Below are 21208 nucleotides of genomic sequence, written 5' to 3'. Positions count from 1 at the left end.
TAGAGCTCCGGGCCGCCCCGCCCCCCAACGCGGAGGCCTGCTTGGGCACTCCACACCCCAGCTCCCGCTCCGCCATTTCTTCCGCAGCAGAGCCAACCACGCCCCCGCAGCCACAGGTCTCTGCCGGTACAGGCACCGTCGACGGCGGGTCGCGGGCGCCTGGAAAGCTGGCCGCGGAGTGGCGGGCGCAGTTCGCCTCCAGAGGATCCGAGGAAGCCTCTCCGGCCAGCCCCGGTGCCCCGGACCCGACCCAGGCCAGTCGCCGCCTCTCCTCGCCAGGGGTCCCGCGGCGTTGCGCACCTCTCTCAGGGACCAGCTACGACAGGGTCGCTTCCTCCTTGCCAGGCTGTCAGGGTCTGGGGTCCGGACAGCCTGTAAGCCAGGCGACAGTGGGGGTCCCCCGCCTCCCCCCACGACACCCCCACTTGCCCTCACAGGCTCAAGGTGCAAGTCGTCGGCCTCCCCCTCCTCTCGGAGCTCTGCACTCGGATTCCCACCGCCTTGCGTGCGGCCAGAATCGCAAAGAGGCGTCCCGCCCCCCGCGCCGCTGCACCAAACTGGGCAGGGGCTGCGCAGGATGCGGCACGAAACGCTCGCGGCGAGGGTGTCGGGAAGGGGGGCGGAGGGATACGGCGCGAACGGGCTCGACGCCCCCTCCCCGGCCCACCCTAGTTCCGACCCAGAGGGGGCGGGGCCAGGAGGAGCCCGAGCCTAAGGGGCGGGCTCACGGCAGCCCGCCTCTGCAGACCTCCGCGGGCGACCACCCCCTCGTTGCTGGCACTGCAACCTATGGGACCCGGGGACGGTTGGCGGTGGGGGCTGGGATCCAGAGGTCGGGGGCGGCGGGGAGGGAAGGTGTGTGGCGAACAGCGGCGGATGGATATCAACCGCCCCTCGGTGTGTGAGAACCCCCCCCCCCCCCCCCCCCCGGCTGCTCAGTGTCTGTCCGCCTCCCTGTCCCCACTTCCGTCCACCATCCTAATTGGAGGCGGGTGGGCCAGGGGCTGTCAGGACAGCAGGCTGCGGGGAGAGGCGGCCTAAGGCCCGACTACCCTGGAGGTTCTGGGGTGGATGGCCCTCTCACTTTCTTCCTTCATCGCTTCGCGGGGCCACCGAAGGGAGGAGGGCGGGAAGGACCCCCACGGAGGCCTCACCACCGCGCCTTTTCTAAAGGAAGGCAGACCTACACCTTGACCCTGAGAAAACCAACCCCTGCTCTGCGCCCATTCTTTCTGCCACGCTGCTGTCTCCCTGCTCATTTAAACTGGTAGCATGCTTTGCCGTTTTGCAGTCCCCACAGTTGCCCAAGGAGGGCCTTTTTTCCTTGTCAGGACCCGCCCTGGGTCCTAGGCCCTTTCCTGTCTGTTGCCCCTATGGCCAGGGGTCGGGCGGCTCCTAGCTCCTCTTCAACTGTCCTATTAAGTCTTCTCTCGCAGTCACATCCAAGCTCTCATGATCTTTGGCCGCGTGGAGATGTGGGCAGGGGTTAGAACCAGCTTGGATCTCAGCCTCCTGCCATACACGCCTGTCTAGTTTCCCCAGCCATTCTTTGGAAGAAGGCCCCATCATGTACCTACTTCCCCAGGACAGAGCTTGCGGGTTCTTGAATCTTCTGATTCCTTTACCCCTACATCCTTCCTCTAGTCTTGAGCCCTTCCTTTCTGTGATCCACGGGGCAAACAGAGCAACGCGTTTAAGCACGACTGTAGTTGAGCATGAACCTGCTGGGGCCCAGGTAGGTGCTGGCACTTTCACTATGATAGGCGGAGTAAATGTCCCTCAATCATCCAGAAGCTGGAATAGGCAATGAAGCAGATTCTGCCCGGGGTCCCTTAGAGAAATGAAGCCTGACCGTCACCTTCAATTCAGACCAGTGAGGTCCGTTTTGTGTTCCCAACATCCAAGGCTGTTAAGCTAATACATTTGTGTTATTTTAAGCTGCCAAGAATGTGGTAATGTGTTACAGTAACAGTAGGAACTAAATTTACTCACCATCTTTTCTTGAAATTCCATTCCCCTTGATTTACTTTACTTGGCCCTAAACCCCTGGGAAGATCAATTTGGGGGCTCATCTCTTACCCCTATAACCACCCTCTCCAGCAATCCCCTGTCTCTGTTTTCTAAAGACAAGAGACTTTTGCAATGGCCTTTTAGGTTCATCTTAGAGAAAGTTGCCATTTGCTGAAAATCACTGATGGTTTTGATGATGAAAAGGAACTATATTCTTATCGTGAATGTTCATATATTTTCCTTTAGGTTTCACTTATATTTAAATACTTATTACAACTGTGCAATATTTAAGTGATAAAGAACCATCTGGAGATGATTCTATACAATATCTGGACTGAGGATGGATGTCGATTATCAGAGGAGGGCTACTTTTGCTGTGCTGTTTAAATGGCTTTAGCTGAACTGTGGATCATTTTTTTCTTTATTCCACAGCATATACTCTTGGGTGAATGCCAGCCTTAAAGAAGGGAGTCTGAGCTCTGCCTGGACCTGTGGGTGTGTGTGAATCTCCTTGCCTCCTTGAACTGTTCTTTCACTTTCTTAAATTCTCTGGTGCCTTTCATTCATTCAAGAAATACCTAAGAGTACCTTCTTTATCCTAGGCACTGGAGATACAGTAGAAACACAAGTGAAAGAAATCTCTGTTCCTGTGGAGGTTACATTTACTTGTAGTCTCTTTCTTACTCAAATTTTTATCCTAGAATTTTATGGTCATACCTGCATAATAATTCTTTTTTTTTTAAGATTTTATTTATTTAATTGACAGAGAGAGATCACAAGTAGGTATAGAGGCAGGCAGAGAGATAGAGAGAGGGAAGCAGGCTCCCCGCTGAGCAGAGAGCCCGATGTGGGACTCGATCCCACGACCCTAAGATCATGACCTGAGCCGAAGGCAGCGGCTTAACCCACTGAGCCATCCAGGCACCCCTTTTGTCTGGTAATTCTCAAGGTGATCCAGTACTGATTCCGAGATATTTACTAACAGGGAGTGGACCTACCACAAACTGAAAGAGTACACTGTGAGACTGAAATTTTGTTGGACAAGTTGTTCTTAATCCATTTACAGAACAGACCTCATTGCTGTTTAATATTTATTAAACTGAGAAAAGACCTATTTTAAGCTCTGTATGTATTAGCACTTAATGTGTATATATCAGATAACTTAAGTGCCATCTTTAATATCAGAGATTATGTAAAGGTTTGAAACAGGATGTTGATCTGTGTCTTTGTGGTGCCAAGTAATAGTCTATTTACTTTCTTCTAAAATGAATTCTGGTCTGATTGGAACAGCCATAGATTTCACTCCCCAGTATCTCTACTAGCATCCGTCTAACACTGACTAGCTTCTGAAATCTAAATTTCTTTAGTGGTAAGTAGTTGCCATTGAGCTTTTGACTGCCAAGGCATCCACTTCAAAAGACATCCATCATACTATACAGAAAACTCTAAAGAGTACACAAAGAACTATTAGAACTGATAAACAAATTCAGTAAAGTCAAAGGATACAAAATCGATGTATGGAAGTCTAGCATTACTATACAGCAATAATGAAGCATAAGAAAGAGAAATTATGAAAACAATCCCATTTACAATTGCACCAAAGTAATAAGATACCTAGGAATAAACCTAACCAAAGATGTGAAAGCCCTGTACTCTGAAAATTATAAAACACTGAAGAAAGAAATTGAAGACAACACAAAGAAATGGAAAGAAATTCCATGCTCCTGGCTTGGAAGAACAAATATTGTTAAAATGCCTATACTACCTAAAGCAATCTACACATCTAATACAAACCTTACCAAAATACAACAGCATTTTTTTCACAGAACTAAAACAAAGAATTCTAAAATTTATATGTAACCACAAAAGGCTGCAAATATCCAAAGCAACCTTGAAAAGGAAAAGCAAAGTTGGAGACATCATAATTCTGGACTTCAAGTTATATTACAAGGCTGTAGTAGTCAAAAGAGTATGGTACTGGCACACAAATAGACACATAGAGCAATAGAACAGAATAGAAAACTCAGAAATAAACCCATAACTATATAGCCAATTAATCTTCAACAAAGGAGGTAAAATTATCGAGTGGGAAAAAATGTTTCCAACAAATAGTGTTGGGAAAACTCGACAGCAACATGCAAAAGATAGAAATTGGACCACTTTCATTCATCATATATATAAATAAGTGCAAAATGGATTAAAGAACTAAATGTGAGACCCAAAACCATAAAAATCCTAGAAGGGAACACTGGTAGAAACTTCTTTGACATCAGCCATAACAATTTTTTTCTAGCGAGGTCTCCTGCGGCAAGGGAAACAAAAGGAAAAACAAACTATTGGGACTACATCAACATAAAAGGTTCTGCACAGCAAAGGAAACAATCAACAAAACAGAATGGGAAAAGACATTTGTAAATGATATATCTAATAATGGGTTAGTATCCAAAATATATAAAGAATTGATATCACTCAACATCTAAAAACCAAATAATTCACTTAAAAAATGGGCAGAAGACATGAAGATATGTAATGATCAAAATGGAGTCTCTCATGTTAAGTAGGAGCCTGTGTCAAGCAGGGGCCTGTGTCAAGCAATGACGCAAGTAGTTAAAGATACTGCATCCAGGAGATATTGTTGGGATCAGCATCAGCTGACACCCCAGAACTAATAACAAACAGAACCAGAGTAGGTCTGCAGGGGCCCAAGACCGATTAAATCCCTTTAAAAAAAAAGGGAGGAGTTCTTTATAGATCCTGGATATCAACCTTTTGTCTGTACTGTCATTTGCAAATATCTCCTCCCATTCCATGGGTTGCCTCTTTGTTTTTTTGACTGTTTCCTTTGCTGTGCAAAGCTTTTGATTTTGATGAAGTCCCAAAGTTTATTTTTGCTTTTGTTTCCTTTGCCTTTGGAGACATATCTTGAAAACCAGGATCTATAAAGAACTTCTCAAACTCAACACACACAAAACAGATAATCATATAAAAAATGGGCAGAAGATATGAACAGACACTTCTCCAATGAAGACATACAAATGGCTATCAGACACATGAAAAATGTTCATCATCACTAGCCATCAGGGAGGTTCAAATTAAAACCACATTGAGGTATCACCTTACATCAGTTAGAATGGCCAAAATTAGCAAGACAGGAAACAACATGTGTTGGAGGGGATGTGGAGAAAGTGGAACCCTCTTACACTGTTGGTGGGAATGCAAGTTGGTGCAGCCACTTTGGAGAACAGTGTGGAGATTCCTCAAGAAATTAAAAATAGAGCTTCCCTATGACCCTGCAATGGCACTACTGGGTATTTACCCCAAAGATACAGATGTCGTGAAAAGAAAGGCCATCTGTACCCCAATGTTTATAGCAGCAATGGCCACAGTCGCCAAACTGTGGAAAGAACCAAGATGCCCTTCAACGGACAAATGGATAAGGAAAATGCGGTCCATATAGACTATGGAGTATTATGCCTCCATCAGAAAGGATGAATACCCAACTTTTGTAGCAACATGGACGGGACTGGAAGAGATTATGCTGAGTGAAATAAGTCAAGCAGAGAGAGTCAATTATCCTATGGTTTCACTTATTTGTGGAGCATAACAAATAGCATGGAGGACATGGGGAGTTAGAGAGGAGAAGGGAGTTGGGGGAAACTGGAAGGGGAGGTGAACCATGAGAGACTATGGACTCTGAAAAACAATCTGAGGTGTTTGAAGTGTTGGGGGGGTGGGAGGTTGGGGGAACCAGGTGGTGAGTATTAGAGAGGGCATGGATTGCATGGAGCACTGGGTATTGTGCAAAAATAATGAATAATGTTATGCTGAAAATAAATAAAAAATAAATTTTTTTTAAAAGGGAGGATTTTTGCAGCAAAATGTCATATTCTTCACACATGACCTCTCTCTTGTCTGACCACTTAAAGAAGGCAATTGCCACCAAAGGCTCTGCCCAACTGATCTCTGAACAGAACTGACATTGTGGAAAGACACAAACTGTGTGTGTGCCTTTATAGTGTGCTCATGATAACAGACATTTCCCCAAAAAGACATCCAGATGGCCAACAGACACATGAAAAAATGCTCAACATCACTCATCATCAGGGAAATGTAAATCAAAACTACAAGGAGATTTCATCTCACCCCTGTGAAATGGCTAAAATCAACAACAGTGCTCGCTTCGGCAGCACATATACTAAAATCAACAACAGAAGAAACAACAAGTGTTGGCGAGGATGTGAAGAAAAAGGAACCCTCGGTATTATTGGCAGAAATATGACTTGGCACAGCCACTGTGGAAAACAGTGCAGAGGTTCCTCAAAAAATTAAAAATAGAGCTACCCTACAATCCAGCAATCTCACTACTGGGTATTTACCCAGAGAGTACAAAAACACCAATTTGTAGGGATACATGCCCCCCTACGTTCATAGCAGCATTATTTACAATAGCCAAAATATGGAAGTAGCCCAAGTATCCATCGGTTGATGAATGGATAGAGAAGATGTGGTATAATATACAATGTAATATTATTAAGCCATAAAAAGATTGAAATCTTGCCATTTGCAATGACATGGATGGAGATAGAGAGTATAATGTTAAGCAAAATAACTGAGGGAAAGAAATACCATATAATTACAGTCACAAGTGGATTTTTAGAAACAAAACAAATGAGTAAAGAAAATAGAGAGAGAAAGACAAACAGAAAAAACTGATGGTTACCAGAGGGGAAGTGGGTAGGAAGATGGGTTAACTTAGAGATGTGGACTAAGGAGTGCACTTGTGATGAACACTCCTTAATCCCCATGAGATCCATGAGACACCATACATGGGTGGTGTATGGAATTCTTGAATCACTAAACTATATACCTGAAACTAATATAACACTGTATGTTAACTAATTGGAATTAAAATAAAAACTTTTAAAAAAAGATACCTATCTTGAATAGACAAATGGGTTGGTATATGATCCACCTCTTAGCAAAACAATCAGATAAGGAAATCAACCACCTCCATCCATTAAGTTACCTTTCAAAATGCCCCAGTTAACCTAAATAACTGAGCCCTTGACTCATCCTACTTTTTCCTTCCCAGCCTTATTTCCCACTCTTATGCCTTCAAGTAGCCATTAGGAGTATACTTGTAGAACCCTAGGCTCCCCATCCCCAGATTCTCATAAAGGAAGTGTTTTAGGCCTGTTCTCCCTCCCACCCCCACCATATGATTGGGACCTATGGAACAACTTTAGAATGAAATAATCCTCCATGTATTAAACCAGGGATACAGAAGCAGCTTTGACCCAGCCCCACCCCCACCTTCCATGTACATGCATGTGAACTTTCAAACTAGTATATTCCTTACACGTGCAGGTCAAATGATTTCATTTTGTCTCTCTCGATCATCAGAGTCATGGACCTATTTTTTTGCCCATGTCTTCTGTCTTTCATGTGCCTCAGGCAAACTTTCCTTCTGGGATCTCCCTTTTGTCTACGATTGAGCCAAACTCTCAATGCATTCTTAGAATTTATCCATTTTCCTATCCCTGAATTTCAGGAGCTTTACACAGGAACTCAAGTCCCTTGCATTAGGACCAAGCTGGGTTGGGTTCTTGTGAACTGATGGAATTGTCTCAAGAGTCTTATGAGCCTCAGGAAAGAGCTCAGCCTGTGTCTACTACTTGAGAAAAGGCACATCTAGAAAACTTGTGGGGAGGCCTGACCCAAGAATATTTTCAGGTTACATATGAAGTGGGTTCTGCCTTAAAAGAATTTATCTTGAGGGAAAACAGCCAGGCACAATGGCCTCAGTCCAGAAACAAAGCCTTGTCATAAGGGGAATATAGCTATTTTAATAGCTAGGTCCCATACTGGGATTAGGACTTCTATCTTTGCCTGGTTTAGCAGACACCCTCAACTATATGTTTGCCACAACAAAGGCAGGTAAAACAAAACAAAACAAAACAAAAAACAAGCAAACAAAAATGTTGTCCCAAAAAGAACATCCATTCTGTAACACTCTGGTGTGCAAATCCCATTTATAAAGTGTAAAATAAAGAGGAAAATATATTCCTCTACAGCAGGGATTTAAAGTTAAGAGTAGTACTCAGCTTTGACATCATGAGGACTCTGGGATGAGAAAATTAGAGGGAGCATTGGAGGGACTTAAGTGTTTCTGACAGTAAAGCTTAATGTGGCAACAACACCTCGAAAAATCATGTAAAACTATCAAAATTCAGGACATGGGAAATACACCTTGAGGATTTCTAGAATTATAGGGGCTGGTAAGGTTAGGTTATTAGTTTTGAAGGGATAAGCAATCCTGAATTTCCACAATGTGAGCAAATACTAACAGTTAACTAAATGTCAAATTACTTTTTAAAATAGAAAAATATATATATATAAATCCATAGTACATTTTGTTATGTTTCTCATTACCTAACCATCATTTATTGCCTATGACAGGTTATCACTGACATCTGCTTCCAGACAGCAAAATGGGGGGAGAAAAGAGTAGAGGTAATCCACACACTTCTTACAATCCTTGGTCAAGAAATGCTTGCAACATTTCTACTCCCATTCAACTGACTGGAATTCAATCACCATTTATTGAAAATACTGTTCACAAGCTGGGACAACTGGATATCCACATGCAGAAGAATAAAGTTGTCTCAGCAGACCAGGAATGGAGCAAAACATTCTTGACTTGATAAAGAACATCTACAAAAACCCTATAGCTAACATCATATTTAATAGTGAGAAATTTAGATTTACTATTAGAACAGGAAAAAGCCAAGGATATCCTCTCTCACCACTCCAACACTGTACTGGAATTCCCAGTTAATGCATTAAGACCAAGAGAGAATACAAAAGGAATACAAATTGGGAAGAAGAAATAAAACTGCCTTTATTTGCAGGTGGCATGGCTGTCTACATAGAAAACCTGAAAGAATAGACAAAAACACTCTTGGAAGTAATAAGTGGTACTAGCAAGATTAGAGGACAGGGTTAATATACAAAAGTCAATGCTTTCCTGTATACCAGCAATGAACAAGTGAAGCTTGAAATTAAATACCTTTTATATTAGCACCCTGAAAAATGAAGTACATAGGTATAAATCTAACAAGTATGTACAAGATCTACATGAGGAAAACTACAAAATTCTAATGAATGAAATCTCAGAAGAACTAACTAAATGGAGAGATATTCCATGTTCATGGATAGGAAGACTCAATATTATCAAGATGTCAGTCCTTCCCAACCTGGTCTAGAGATTCAATGCAATCCTAGTCAAATCCCAGAGTTATTTTATGGATATTGACAAGTGGATACTAAGGTTTATATGAAGAGGCAAAAGACCCAAAATACCTACTCAATATTGAAGAATAACAGAGTCAGAGGACTGATATTACCTGACTTCAAGACTTATAAAGTTACAGTGATCAAGATGGTGTGATATTGACAAAAAGATTGGACAAATAGATCAATGCAACAGAATAGAAAATCCAGAAATGTACAGACATATAGTCAATCTTTGACAAAGGGCCAAAGGCATATAATGGAGCAAAGATAGTCTTTTCAACAGATGGTGCTGCAAGAAATGAACATACACATGCCAGAAACTGAATTTAGACATAGACCTCACACCCTTCCAAAATTAATTCAAAATGGATCACAAAGCTAACTCTAAAAAGGAAAACCATAAAACTCCTATAAGATAACATAGGAGAAAACTTGATGACCTTAAGATGACTTTTTAAAATAGCTTTATTGAGATATAACTCACATATTAAAAATTGCATATATTTAATATACACAATTTGGTTAGTTTTAACATATGCATACACTTATGAAATCATCATCACAAATAACATATTTATCTCCTCCAAAAGTTTACTTGTGCCCCATTGTTGCTGTTGTTGTTATTGTAGTTGTAAGAACACATAACACAAAATGTACCTTTTTAACTAAATTTTGAGTGCACAATACTGTATTGTTAATTATAGGCATTATGTTATACCATTCTCTAGGACATATTCATCTTGCACAATTGAAGCTTTATACATCCTCAACAACTCCCCATTTCTGCCTCCCCCCAACCCCTGGCAACCACTACTCTATTTTCTGTATCTATGAATTTGACAATTTAAATATCACATATATGTGTAAACTATCACAGTCATGATGTGAAATCATGTGGTATTCGTCCTTCTGTGACTGCCTTATTTCACTTAGCATAATGTCCTACAGGTTCATCCATGTTGTCGCAAATGGCAGGACTTCCTTCTCTTTTAAGGCTGAATGATATTCAATTCTAGGTATACCATATTTTCTTATTATCCATTTTTCAATGGACATTTGGGTTGTTTCCATATCTTGGGTATTGTGAATAATGCTGTAATAAATAAGAGAGAACAGAAATCATTTTGAGATCCTGATTTCAATTTTGGGGGGATGTATACCCAGATGTGAAATTGCTAGGTGATATAATAGAGATATTTTATATAGATACATATGTTTTATGAACCTCCATACTGTATTCTATATGACTGTACCATTTTACATTGCCACCAATGATGTGTAAGCATTCCAATTTCTTCAAATCCTTGCTAATTAACACTTGTAGCTTTTTTTTTTTAAATAATTGCCATCCTAACAAGTATGAAGTAATATCTCATTTTAGTTTTGATTTGCATTTCCCTGGTGGTTAGTGATGTTGGGCACCTATTCATATAAATGTCTGCCACTTGTATGTCTTTTTTTTTTATTTTTAAAATTCTTTATTTAAATTCAATTTAATTGACATATATTCTATGATTAGTTTCAGGAGTAGAATTTAGTGATTCATCAGTTACATAAAACACCCAGTGCTCATTACATTGAGTGCCCTTTTTAATGTTCATCACCCAATTATCCCTTACCCCACCTACCTCCGCTCCAGCAACCTTCGTTTGTTTCTTATAATTCAGCATGTCTTATGGTTTGCCTCCCTCACAATTTTCATCTTATTTTATTTTTCCTTCCCTTCCCCTATATTTATCTGTTTTGTTCTTTAAAGTCTACATATGAGTGAAATCATATGGTATTTGTCTTTCTCTGACTTATTTTGCCTAGCATAATACTCTCTAGTTCTGTCCACAACACTGCAAATGGCAAGATTTCATTCTTTTTGATGGCTGTGTAATATTTCTGTGTGCGTGTGTGTGTGTGTGTGTGTGTGCGTGCGTGCATACACACCATATATTCTTTATCCATTCATCTGTCGATGGACATCTGGGCTCTTTTCATATTTTGGCTATTGTGGACACTGCTGCTATAAACATTTGTGGTGCATGGGCCCCTTTGAATCACTATGATTGTATCTTTTGGATAAATACCTAGTAGTGCAATTGCTGGGCCATAGGGTAGCTCTACTTTTAACTTTTTGAGGAACTCCATACTGTTTTCCAGAGTGGCTGCAGCAGTTTACATTCCCACCAACAGTGTAAAAGGGTAGAGAAATGTCTATTCAAGCCTTTTGCCTTTTTTTTTTTTTTTTTTTTTTTTTTTTTTTTTTTTTGCTATTGAGCTTATATATTTTAGGTATTAGCCCCCTAGATATATGGTTTGCCAACATTTTCCCTCATTCTGCAGTTCATCGTTTCATTTTGTTAATTCCTTTGCAATGCACAAGCTTTTTAGTTTGATGTAGTGTCATTTGTCTTTTCTTGCTTTTGTTGCATGTGGCTTTGGTGTTATAACCAAGAAATCACTTCCAAAAACACTATAAAGAAGCCTTTCTCCTGTGCTTTTGTCTAGGGAGTTTTATAGTTTCAGGTCACATGTTTAAAGTCTTTAATACATCCTGAATTGATTTTTGTGTATGTTAAGACTCTAATATTTTTGGAAGACAAAATTTAACCCATAACAGATTAATGCCACTTAATTGTTCACTTAAAAATGGTTGAAATGGAAAATTTTGTCACATATGTTTCACCTTAATAAAAAAAAAATCACACCTTCTCTTCTCTCCTCAGACCCCAATGACTTCCTATCTCAGCTGATGACCTTGCTTATTCCATGGAACAAACAAAAGCAATCTAAATAGAACTTCCACTGGGACGCCTGGGTGGCTCAGTTGGTTAAGCAGCTGCCTTCAGCTCAGGTCATGATCCCAGCGTCCTGGGATCCAGTCCCACATCGGGCTCCTTGCTCCGCAGGGAGCCTGCTTCTCCCTCTGACTCTGCCTTCCACTCTGTCTGCCTGTGCTCGCTTTCGCTCGCGCTCTCTCTCTGACAAATAAATAAATAAAATCTCTAATAAATAAATAAATAAATAAATGAATAGAACTTCCACAAACTCCTACCACCCTAATGTTCTCTGAATAAACTGGCCATGCTCCTATCTAAAGTCAGACTTTCCATGTGTCCATTGGATGATGTCTTATCTCTTCTACACATGGTCATTATCCCAAAATTTTCTTCTTTCTCTCCTTTATCATAAAAGTTTCCCTCTCTAGGGATGCTGGGTGGATCAGCTGGTTAACCATCTGACTTCAGCTCAGGTCATGATCCCAGGATCCTGGGACTGAGTCCTGTTATTGGGGCTTCTTGCTCAGTGGGGAGCCTGCTTCTTGTGCCTGCCACTCCCTCTGCTTATGCATGCACACCCTCTCTCTCTCTGATAAATAAATAAATATTTTTAAACACTTTCCCTCTAGTGAAGCAACCCCAACAACATCCAAACATGCTGTACTATCTCCTACCCCATTTCTTTTGCACAAAATTCCTCAAAACAGTGGTCTATAGTTACCATATGACACTGTCTCCTCCCTTTTTCTTGACATCACTCTATTCTTTTATCGCCAGCATCCAATGAAGTATCACTGCTCTATTGAAACTGCCTGTCAAGACTGCTAATGATCTCTGTGTTGGTAAATCCAATAATCAATTCTCAATCCTCATCTTGTTCTACGACCCTAGTGACCATATAATTTATCATTCAAATCAAGTCATTCCTGAGAGTAAAAAAAGGCTGCCGCTACCAAGTTATTCCTGTACAAAAGACATAAACTAGGATGGTCCTGGGAAAATAGGGGTACTTGGTCCCCTTACCTATTCGTAGTTTGGGCAAAGTTGAAAACTCCCTTCTTGAAATATCTTGACTTAGCTTTCAAGACACCATAATCTCCTGGTTTATCTCCTACTTTACTGACTACTTCTGACTGCACATTCTTAGCTTCCTTTTTTGTTGTTGCTTTTGCTAGTTCATTGTCATCTCCTGTATCTCAATATATATTGAAATGTCCCAGGGCACAATCTTTGAACTTCTATATTCCTTAGTGATCTCATCAAGTCTCATGGCATTAAATACCATCTATACCTTGATGAGTCTCAAATATCTAGCTCTAATCTGGATCTCTCTCAAAAATCCCAGACTCATATCCAATTGCCTACTTTTTATCTCCATGTGTATATATAAAAGGCATCTCAAATTCAACATGTTCTAACCTGAGCTCTTCAGATTCCCCTTAAAACCTGCTCCTCCCAGTCTTCACCCATCTTAATAAATGATTACTCAGTTGTTCAGCTTCAGAATCATCATTGAACCCTCTTTTTCTCTTACTTTATATTCAATTCATCCACAACACCCATTGGTTCTGCCTCCAAAATATATGTCAAAGCTGCGCACTTATCACCATATCAACAGCCAACACCTTAGTCCAAGCCACTATCATCTCTTATCTAGATCACTGATTGCTTCCTACCTCCAAATTTTTCTCCATTTTCATTAATGTTTCCCTAGGGTCCATTCTATTTACAGTAGCCAGGTTTATCCCTTAAAAACATAAGTCATGTCATGCTGATCTCCTTGCCAAAATCCTCTAATGACTCCCCATAACCTTTAGAATAGTACCCATATATCTTTCCATGGCCTACAGTATCTCATAAGATCTGGCCCCCGGCCACCACTCTAAACTCACGTTCAACCATTCTCCCTTTGCTTGCTCCATTTGAGCCACACTGGCCTCCTTGCTATTTCTTGAACAAACCAAGCATATCCCTACCCAAGGAGCTCTGCATTTTTTGTTCCCACTGCCTATAATGCTTTTCCCTACGATAGCTTCATGGCCCATTCCCTCATTTCATTAAGGTACCTACTACGAGTGAACTTCTTTGATTATCCAATCTAAAACTGTATTCCCCCTTTGAAGATCCTTTGTCCCCATACTTTATTTTTCTCCATAGCATTTATCACTATTAAATATTTTAGTACGTATTTTATATCTTGACTTTATTGTCTATTTCCCTCCATTCTTAAATGTAAGCTCCATGAGCATTCTATTCTATATATTCCCAACAACTAGAAATAGTGCCTGCCACATGATAGATTGCTCAGTAAATATTTGCTAAATATAAAGATGCCTCTGAAACCCTAAGGTGTTTTTCTGTTGTTGGTTAGGATTAGTTTACACCATAATTTAAAATCTGGACAGAGTTATTATGCTTTATACTTCTGTCATTGACCAGACTTAGAAGCACCCTATTAAAATTCCTTAGACTATTTTGTTGGGAGATAGTATTTTGTGTTGGTGAAGGTGAAAGTGTCCCACACAGTGATTTTCCCCACTATTCTGTCATCTGAAGCAGGTGAAAGCTAATGTGTACAGTACCCACTGGAACATAATACTGAAAAAAAGCTGTAGGTTTGCTAAGATTTATACAGTTTAGAATTTTAAAGAAGCTTCCACAAAATTCTATACATTTTTTAAGTTTTATTTTATTTTTACAGTGTTCCAAGATTTATTGTTTACACACCACACCCAGTGCTCCATGCAATACATGCCCTCCTTAATACCCTACATTTACCACAAAGATGGGGCTTCCTTTTTCTCAAGCTGATATAAGATGCTGAGCCAATAAATGAAAATTTGAGGCTGTATAGTTTTGCCGGGGGTACCATAATAAAATACTACAGAATGGGTGGCTTAAACAACAAAAATTTATTTTTTCACAGTTCTGGAACCTGGTAGTCCAAGATCAAGGTGTCAGCAGGTTTGGTTTCTCCTGAGACCTCTTTCTTGGCTTTCAATGGCCACTTTATTGCTATGTCCTCATACGGTCTTTCCTCTGTATGCACGCATGTTTGGTGTTTCTCTGTGTGTTCAAATTTGCACATGTTATAAGGGCACTTGTAGAAATGGGTTAGGGCCCAGGCCAGTAGTCTCATTTTAACTTAATCACCTCTTTGAATGCCCTGTATCCAAATATAATCATATTCTGAGATACCAGAGGTTAGGGCTTCAACATATGAATTTGGGACAATTGCCCATAATTAACAGTGGATTATCATGGAAAAGAGAGTGTTAAAATGAACCCCTATCATATTTCCAGAAACTCCACCAAAGGACACATTTCCAAGTTGTTTTATGGTTCACTGTGAGGTGAAACTTAAAGTGGTCAAATTTCACTTTGTTATAAAAATTTGACACTCATCTGTTTTTACTTATTATAACATATCTTTTTATGATTTCATGGATGGTGACATGGTGATGACTGGATATAAGTCTGTCAAAGATGTCTATATAATGCCCCAAACCCTAAGTATATAAGTAGCCTGCTTTACCACGGAATTTATTTACCCGTTTGGAACTTGCTTTACTGTTTCTATGACTACTGCCTTTACTATAAGTAGTGTGGTAGGTTAAATAATAACCTCCCCCCACAAATATGTCAATGTCCTAATCCCTGGAACCTATCAGTATGTTACCTTACATGGTAAAAAGCTACTTTTGCTAGTGTAATTAAATTAAGGCTCTTGAGATGGGAAGATTAATTATCCTGGATTATGCAAATGGACCAATGTAAGTACAGAATCCTTAAAAGAGGGAGACAAGATGGTCAAAGAGAGAAGATAGAAATGGGGCCATGGAATCAAAGGTTAGAGTGATGCAAGGAAAAGGCCATCAGCCAAGGAATACAGGAAGACTATAAAAGCTCAAAAAAGGCAAGGAAATGGATTCTCCTCTCACAACCTCCAGAAGGAACCAATCCTGCTGATACCTTCACTCTAGCCCAGTTAGACGAATTTTGGACTTTTTGACTTACAGAACACTAAGATAATAAAGTCATATTTGTAGTAATTTGTTATAGGAGCAATAAGAAGAAACTCAGTCAAAAACTGTTAGAAGAAATAACATTATATATTGACAATAAAGGGCTGATTCACTAAGAGGATGTGACAATTATGAACATATGTACAAAACTCTGAGTTCAAAAATATATTTAAAAATCACAGAATTTCCTCCTCTCTCTCTCTCTCTCTGCCTGCCTCTCTGCCTGCTTGTGATCTCTCTCTGTCAAATAAATAAATAAAATCTTTAAAAAAAAATCACAGAATTGACAGGAGAAATGGAAAGTTCTATAATAATAGTTAAAGACATCAGTAACCCCACTTTCAATAACGGTTAGAAAACAAGACAGAAGATCAATAAAGAAATAGAGGACTTGAATAACACTATAGACTAACAGTATCTAATAGACATATACAAAACATGCCATCCAATGAAAGCAGAATACACATTTTTCCCAAGTACACATGGAACATTCTCCAGAATATACCCTATGTTAGACCAAAAAACAAATCTTAATATCTTTTTAAAAAGAGGAAATTATACAAAATAACATTTCTGATCATACTGGAATGAAACTAAAGATCAATAATAGAAGAAAAATTGGGAACTTCATAAATATGTAAAAATTAAATAATACACTCTTCAACAACCAACAGGCCAAAGAAGAAATCACAAAGGAAATTAGAAAATAACTGAGGAAATGAAAGTTAAAACAAAACATACCAATACCTATGGGATGCAGCAAAAGCAATGCTATAGTTCCAATTACTTACATTTAAGATAGAAGAAAGATCTCAAACCAACAACTAAACCATATACGTTAAGAAATTAGAGAAATACCAAATGAAACCCAGAGCTAATAGATGGGAGAAAGTAATAAACACAGAGAATAGAAGAACAATAGAGAAATTCAATGAAACCAAAACTTAGTTCTTCAAAAGATCAACAAAACTTCACAAACCTGTGGCTAGATTAACTAAGAAAAAAAAAAAAGACTCAAATATCAAAAATATCAATATCAAAATAATATCAAAAATAAAAATGGAAACCTAAGCATTATAAAGGGATACTATGAACAAATGTATACAAAGCAAATTGGTAATCTAGGGGAAATGAACACACTCAAACAAAAAAACAAATACAACCTATCAAGACGGAATCATGAGGGGCGCCTGGGTGGCTCAGTGGGTTAAGCCGCTGCCTTCGGCTCAGGTCATGGTCTAGGGGTCCTGGGATCGAGTCCCGCATCGGGCTCTCTGCTCAGCAGGGAGCCTGCTTCCTCCTCTCTCTCTCTGCCTGCCTCTCTGCCTACTTGTGATCTCTCTCTGTCAAATAAATAAATAAAATCTTTAAAAAAAAAGACTGAATCATGAAAAAATGGAAAATATGCATAAACCTATGTTTAGTGAAAAGATTAAATAAGTAATCAAAAACCTCCTCCTTCCAAAAAATAAATAAACAAAAAAAATCACCCTACGCCAGATACCTTCACTACTGAATAAACAATAAAAGGAGAATTACAGTAAGTCTTCCCAAGTTTTTCCTAAAAAATGGAGATGGGAACACTTACTAACATTCCAATAGGTCTGCATTACCCTGGTACCAAAATCAGACAAAGACATGGCAAGAAAAGAAAATTACAGTCAAATATGTTTTTTAATGCTGATGCAAAATTCTCCAACAAAATGCTAAAAAAGCAAATTCAATAGTATATGTAACGAATTCTATACCATGGCCAACTGGGGTTCACTTCTGGAATTTAAGGATGATTCAACATACAAAAATCAACACTTACTTGTGGAGCATAAGGAATAACATGGAGGACATTAAAAGAAGGAAAGGAAAAGTGAATTGGGGGAAATCAGTGGGGGAGACGAAGCATGAGAGACTGTGTGGACTCTGAGAAACAAACAAGGGTTTTGGAAGGGAAGGGTGTGGGGGGATGGGTGAGCCTGGTGGTGGGTATTAAGGAGGGCACAAAATGCATGGAGCACTGCGTGTGGTGCATAAAAAATGAATCTTGGAACACTGAAAAAATAAAATAAAAATTTAAAAAATCTATCATATTGCAACACAACACATTAACAAAATGAAGGCAAAAAACAAATCATCTCAATTCATGTAGAAATAGCACTTGACAAAATTCAACACCCTTTCATCAAAACAGTCAACAACCCAGGAATAGAAGGAAACTTCCTCAACACAATAAAGGCCATAAATGAAAAGCCCATGTCTAAAGATCATATTCAATAGTGAAAGACTGAAAGATTTTCCCTAGGATAGAGAATAAGACAAGGATGTTCACATTCTCCACTTCTATTCAATGTAGTATTGGAGGTTTCAGCTGTAACAATAATGCAAAACAAAGAAACAAAAGACATCTAAATTGTAATGGATGAAATAAAATTATCTGTGCTCGAAAATGGCATGGCATATATGTAGACAACCCCAAAGATTCTGCAAAAAAAATCTTAGAATAAACAAATTCAGCAAAATTTCAGGATTCAAAATCAACACACAAAATGTGTTGCATTTCTATACAATAACAATGAGCAATCTAAAAAAAGAAATTAAGAAAGCCATTTCATTTACAATAGCATCAAAAGAATATAATTCTTAAGAAGACAATGAAGTAGGCCAAAGACTGTACACCGAAATCTACAAAACACTGCTGAAAGAAATTTAAAGACATAAATTGGAAACACATCTTGTGCTCATCAACTGTAAAGATTACACATTGTTAAGATGTCAGTACTACCCAAAGTGACCTGTAAGATTCACTGAAATCCCTATCAAAATCCCAATGATAGAGGTGCCTGGGTGGCTCAGTTGTTTAAATGTCCAACTCTTGATTTAGGCTCAGGTCATGATCTCAGTTGTAAGATCAAGCCTTGAGTTTGACTCTGCACTTAGCGTGGATTCTGCTTGTCACTTCTCTTCCCCTGCTGCCTCTCCCCCTGTTGTTGGGGGGCACTCTTGCCCCCCTCCAAAATAAATAAGCAAATAAAGAAATAAAATCTTTTTTAAAAATCCCAATGATATATTCTGCAAAAATAGAAAAACCTATCTCAAATTCATATAGAATCTCGTGGGATCCAAAATTAACAAAATGATCTTGAGAAAGAAATAAAAGTTGGTATTCAGGGGCGCCTGAGTGGCTCAGCGGGTTAAAGCCTCTGCCTTTGGCCCAGGTCATGATCCCAGGACCCTGGGATCGAGCCCCGCATCGGGCTCTCTGCTCAGTGCAGGGCCTGCTTCTCTCTCTCTCTCTCTGCCTGCCTCTCTGCCTACTTGTGTTCTCTGTCAAATAAATAAATAAAATATTAAAAAAAAAAAGTTGGTATTCACTTTCCTAATTTCAAAATAAAGGTATTCTGGCACAATTTCAATGTGTGTGAGTGTGTGGAAGTGGTTCCAAAACCACTAAGAGATGCTTGGATACCAGCAGGGCGTCCTATAATTGAACTTGATTCTGATACTATCAACCTGGAAATAGTATGAGATCCCATAGGTTAAGTAAGCTCTCAATCTTGCAGGACTGCACTCCCCCCGCCCACCTTTGAATTACAGTCTCAAATACAGATTACCATTTCTGCTTCCCACTGACAGGCTATAGATGGGAGATTTCAATGACCCTTAAGTTTGATTAATTGGCTATGGCAATTCATAGAACTCACAGAAACATTTATTGAATTACCATTCATAAATATGTGTGTGTGTGTGTGTGTGTGTGTGTGTGTATAAAACTATAAAACTCAGGAATAGCTAGACCAAAGAAATGCATAGGGCAAAGTATGGGGAATGTATACAGAGCTTCCATGCTCTCTCCCAGCACTCCAGTCTCCCAGAATCTTCATGTGTTCACCAATGCAGAAGCTTTCTGAACCCTGTCCCTCTGAGTATTTATGGAAATTTTATTATGTAGATATGATTGATTAAATTATTGACCACTGGGGATTGCTTCAACTTCCAGGCGCCTCCCCTTCTAGGAAGTAGGGGTGGGAAAGGCAGTAGAGAGTTGGACTGAAAGTTCCAACCCTCTACCAACCCTCTAATCATATGGCTGGTTCCTTTGGAAATCAGCCCCCATCCTTAGGTGCTTTCCAAAAGTCACCTTATTAACATAACCCTATTTGTAGTAAAAAGGTACTTGTTATGAACATGAATATGATACCCATTTCATGCTAATGGCTCTAAAGTAGATTTCAGGAACTGAGGACAAGAGACCAAATATTATGACAAAAAATTCCCCCATTGCTTTGTTGACTGTTTCCTTTGCCATGCAGAAGCCTTTTATCTTGATGAAGTCACAGAAGTTCATTTCGCTTTTGTTTCCCATGCCTTTGGAGATTTGTCTTGAAAAAAGTTGCTAAAATAGATGTGGAAGAGGTTACTTCCTATGTTTTCCTCTAGGATTTTGATGGACTCCTGTCTCACACCCACAGAATGGGAGACGATATTTGCAAATGACATTACAGACAAAGGGTATCCAAGATCTATAAAGAACTTCTCAAACTCAACACCCCAAGAACAAATAATGAAGTCAAAAAATGGGTAGAAGACATGAACAGACACTTGTCAAAAGACATAAAAATGGCTAACAGACACCTGAGAAAATGTTCATCATCATTAGCAATCAGGGAAATTCAAATCCAAACCACATTGAGATACCACCTTATACCAGTTAGAATGGCAAAAACTGAAAAGGTAAGAAGCAGCAAATGTTGAAGACGTTGTGGAGAAAGGAGGACCCTTTACATTATTGGTGGGAATGCAAATTGATACAGATACTTTGGAAAACAGGGTGGAGGCTCCTCAAAAAGTTAAAAATAGAGCTACCCTAAGACCTAGCAATTGCACTACTGGGTATTTACCCCAAAGGTACAGATGTAGTGAAAAGATGGGCCATCTGTACCCCAATGTCCATAGCAGCAATGGCCACAATCGCCAAACTGGAAAGTGCCAAGATGCCCTTCAACATAAGAATGGATAAAGAAGGGCACCTGGGTGGCTCAGTGGGTTAAGCCGCTGCCTTCGGCTCGGGTCATGATCTCAGGGTCCTGGGATCGAGTCCCGCATCGGGCTCTCTCT

At 39.7% G+C, this 21208-nt stretch overlaps 1 protein-coding gene across 4 annotated transcripts in view; it reads right to left on the bottom strand.

Annotated features, from left to right (window-relative positions):
• GPRASP2 (G protein-coupled receptor associated sorting protein 2) overlaps window positions 1–21208 on the bottom strand; it is a 139431-nt gene that overhangs the window by 99611 nt on the left and 18612 nt on the right. The gene's annotated exons all lie outside the window — the stretch shown is intronic.

The sequence above is a fragment of the Mustela nigripes genome, chromosome X (assembly GCF_022355385.1).
Source record: "Mustela nigripes isolate SB6536 chromosome X, MUSNIG.SB6536, whole genome shotgun sequence".
NCBI lineage: Eukaryota > Metazoa > Chordata > Mammalia > Carnivora > Mustelidae > Mustela > Mustela nigripes.
This window is presented reverse-complemented; position numbering and strand designations above follow the sequence as displayed.